Here is a 4,542-nt window from a genome sequence, read left to right as displayed (position 1 = left end):
GCCTATTGCAACCTGTACGACAGGACTAGCACCTACAATGGACCCAAAGTGAGCGTATGGTGCAATGTGCACATACACATGAAAGACTGGCCTTGGCCTAGGCGAGTGTCAACACCGGTGCAGCAAACGATGAGCAAATAACATAATTATAATCATGCCACAACCATTCAACAATTCTAGTCAATATCATACTATTCCTGACCATAAATATAATTAAGGCATCCTCTTATAGTAAGCTTACTTGTGCATCCCACAAGATTATTTCATCATTTCCCAACAATAAGACATTTCTTACAAACGTAAGTTGAATCATGGCAATCACGTAGAGAATTTATTAATAATTGTATATATGGAAACTAACCAATATATATCAAAGGAAAGACCCACTCACAGATCATGTCGTCAAGTCAAACCCGTTCGAACTAGAATAGCCAAAGTCACCAATAATAATTGCACCTAAGCATAATATTAGGACCCATTAGTAAAACTCCACTAAAACAATTAAATTTGGGAAAACAAAGTGTGAATTTGGAATCAAGACGTCGAACTACGCTAAGGAGGGTCCCTGGTAAATTTTGTAAACAGTCAACGAGAAGGTCAACGGTCAACCCTAAAAAGTCAATCGAGCCGCCTTGATGGTTAACTATGTTAAAACTTAAGAATTTCACTACGTAGATGCCAAAAATGGACTCGGGATGTCGAAATTAGCCTAGAAGGCTTATCGAGAAAATTTCGAAAAATCAACATAAAGAATAATCCTAAAATATTCTTAGCCCATTTGGAAATTGGGCTGAGCTGGAGCAGTGGCCCAAAGGTTTGGGTCAAAGATTTTTGGGCCGAGTTTGGGCCCAAGGCCCTTTTTATTCTTTTTTCTCTTCTTCTCCGGCCGATTGCCACTACAACCGCCGGATTCTGGAAATATATTGGCCGAAAAACTTCAAAGGCTTATAACGGGACCAAGACTCAACCATTTTCAAACATTTAAAAATCAAAATGAAGCTAGGGAGATAAGGATTCAGATTATACTGTTGTGGACTCAGTCATGGCCGAAAAGTTGCTAGAAAAAGGGCCTGCAACACACTAGTCCGCTGGAAATTATGGGTAATTTTCCCACGAAGTGTTTCTCTGTGTCAAATGTTATAATGTGGCCAAAAACAACATGAAATTGTGATCTAGGATGACCCACATCGGTTTCAAGGCTTACCTTGCTCAGAATGTTGAGAGTTCGTTGAGAACTCATCGAGGAAGACGATGAACAGTGGCGTAGCCACTATCGGACATCGAGACTCCATGGTCTTAGCCTGGGTTCGAGACGAGGAAGGTCAGACGGTGGTGGGGGTCTAGGTTAAGAGGTGTAGCTTGTCGAAGACGGCGAGTGGTGGTGGTTCAAGCCGATTGCACCTCTCGGTGCTTGCCATGGAATAAAAGAGGGAAAAAGTGGAGCGTTTGAGAGAGATGATAGTAGGTGGCAGAAAATGAGTGGTCCAGGAAACTTGAAGGGGAACACGGCAACAAGGGAAGAATGGGGTGTGGGCACCATAGTCAGAAAATAATGCTTAAATAATTAAAATATCCCAAAAATAATAACATACTAATATAAAATTTTGAATAAATATTTGAAATATAAAATAATAATTTTTTCAAAAGTATTTTCAAATTCGTAGTTCCGTAAAATCTTCATCATAGCTCTGAATTCAATTTCGCTTGCATCTACGCGTTCGTATTGTTGAGTACTTCAAGAATAAAGTGAAATAGTAGCTCGTACGTGTCACAAAGAGACGGTCAATGAAAGTTAACGCCCTTGCCTCTGGGAGTATTTTCGTCAATTCACACATTTAAAATTACTAAAATTGTAAAATTAGGGATGGGTTGTCACAATCTACCCACCTTAAAAAAATTTCGTCCCCGAAATTTAAAATCATTTTCTATACTTAAAATACTCTAAAATGTAGGAAGAAAGTATATATAATGAAGAAATCAAGCTAGAACGGTTGCATAAAATAGAATGTCATTCCGTTGCGATCGGAGTGCAATGATTCCTCTTTCATGCCACCAAACTCATACCTTCCTTCTCCTTCAGCACAATAATATAATACTTATTATGAAAACATAAAGTCGAAAATATTTATATATGAATTACATTCCGTCAAAATACATAAATATAATGACGTAAAGTTAAAGTATTTTTCACCTATGCACTCGTTGCGTCACGTACTTCAAAGGTAAGTATGTAGTATCCTTGGGTCAAGTCCAAACAATAAATAAATAACTAAACGTATAAATAATTAAAATTACTAACGTAGACGGACCTAAATTTCCACTTGCTTTAACGAGTTCAATAATTAAGTTCTCAATATTACGGTCTGCAGCCTGCAATACCAACAACTCACTATTGTCACTATAAGCAAGCAAATAATTCCAGAGGGCGCAATATTACCATCATGCCCCCCCATTAGGAAATACTCATACATCGTTTGATCAAAGCCTCGATCGTGCTCACGCACTACCCTATTGGGCAACATCGTCAATATTATAAAAAAATTCTATTTCGTAATCTCAATCATTCAGATACATGTTCATAATACTCTGTTGTCAATCATATACTATGCATGAAAACTTTATAACATGTCTCAAATGGTGTCATACTAAAAAACTGAAAGTGTAACCGCGGTTACACGCAACCCTAACAAAATAAGTGTGCACTACAATCATGCTAAACTATAGAACAAATAAGCACAACATGTCCACGAAAATCGGGATAATTCGTTCTGACTGGCCATTAGTCTAAAGGTGAAGTGTGGTATTGAACAACAACTTGTATTCATAAGAAGACTTCCCAAGGCTTGGAAGTGAATCATGCATCATGATGGGGTACAATAGTGACATGCATACCGTGAAATCAAGCAATGTAGTTCACAATGCCTTAATGAGCAGCTTCATATTGAATTTCCCTTAAATTTAGCAAAAACTATGTCAAGAAGGCTAAAAGAACAATCAAGAATTTAAGGGTCAAAACAGTCCACCAAAACCAGAATACAAGGTAATTGGAATTAATGCATGACGCCTTGCTACAACAGTAGCTTCTGGAATATTCAATCACCAACAGTAAAGATTCGTTAGCAGAGTATTTGTTCGGTGATTGAGGAATTATTGGTCACCATTAAAATTTCACAGTTAAACAATTCTCTTGAACAATATGTCTGTATCAAAAATAATACAAAGTGTAGTGGGGCAAACATGTACCCACGATTGACTGAAATGCCTTCCAGCACAAGAAGGTGAATATGGAATTACAGTCAAAGTAGATGCTAATCAAAACGCTAGAAAATTTGATAAATTCAAGAATAGGTGGTTTTACCAAGAGATTTAAAATGTAGTCCATCTAGACCAACATAAGGTAAGTTGACTTGTCGAGTCGGTCAATGATCATCGAACATTTATCATATTTCCCACATGTATGAGATGGCTCGTACCAGAAGCTTATGGTGATATTTCTCCATCTCTATTTGGATACAAGAAGTGATCATAACCACTCAAACGATCCCTTGATGATTTGGAAATAACATTAATTCGATGCTTATGAACTCCAACTGGAATGGGATAGGGAAAACTAGAAATGTTCAAGGGTAAAAACATCTTGTACTACAGTGAACAGTAATTACGTTTGCACAACCAGGGTAATACATGATTGTGCAATCGTAGGCGTTGATTTGGTATCTCTATTGTCGTTGTCAGAAGTTTAGCATTTGAGAAGTCTGTGAGATTGGTGAAAGTTCTGGACACGTTTCTCCACAGAGCAGTGTCATTTGGTTTCCAATGAAGATGGTGACAATTGACTCTAGGTAATGAATAAGATGGTTCATGTCGAACGGTTCTACATGTTGGGAAATATAAGCGATACTCCGCCATGCTGCCTCTACACAGCATAAATATCCAAGAAAAACGTCACCGTGGATTTCGAAATGATCTATGTCATCGAAAGGTGTAAAATAAAGGTGAGGTGAGGTGAGACAACAGTTCGGTTGTCAGAAACTCTATTCATATCCAACATCCCAACTAAACTAACTTTCCTCGGTCGTAAGTGAGGAAATGCGCTATAGCCGAAAAATCGCCAACCAATTGTCGATAAACTCTACAAGACCAAAGATATCTCGATTTTCACAACACATTATGAGATTTTCAACTTTCTTCTGCTACAACATTTTGGGAAAAAGAAAATAGTATCGTCTACTGAGATCACGTCTCCTGAGAAAAGTACCAATTTAATCAAAGTTAACATTTGAGGAATTGGCATGAAGCTGAGTGTTGGTGTTTCGAAAATTTGATTTTGATTCTGAAGTTGGTGAGAAAGTCGTCGGTAAGACTACTACAAATTCATCAGGCTATGAAAGAAAACTCAAGTTCCAAAAGTTGGTCGGGTAGACCATCAATTCATCAAGGTATGGATTAATGGTTTTAATCGTCACCAAATTGTTTTGCTAAAATCTAGGTATTGTCATAAGGTTCGGCCTTTTGCCCTCGCGGATAGGTTTGAGATTCCCT

At 37.7% G+C, this 4,542-nt stretch overlaps 1 long non-coding RNA gene across 1 annotated transcript; it reads right to left on the bottom strand.

Annotated features, from left to right (window-relative positions):
* Positions 1 to 226: 226 nt before the first annotated feature.
* On the bottom strand, positions 227 to 1,393 carry LOC139196684 (uncharacterized). Its single transcript, XR_011581781.1, has 2 exons — positions 1,205 to 1,393; positions 227 to 456 (listed from the first exon to the last, which is right to left on the bottom strand). It is a non-coding gene; the product is annotated as an uncharacterized lncRNA (long non-coding RNA).
* Positions 1,394 to 4,542: the final 3,149 nt, after the last annotated feature.

The sequence above is a fragment of the Malus domestica genome, chromosome 06, assembly GCF_042453785.1.
Source record: "Malus domestica chromosome 06, GDT2T_hap1".
Taxonomy (NCBI): domain Eukaryota; kingdom Viridiplantae; phylum Streptophyta; class Magnoliopsida; order Rosales; family Rosaceae; genus Malus; species Malus domestica.
Note: the sequence above shows the minus strand (reverse complement) of the source record. Positions and strands in the feature narration are given on the sequence as shown.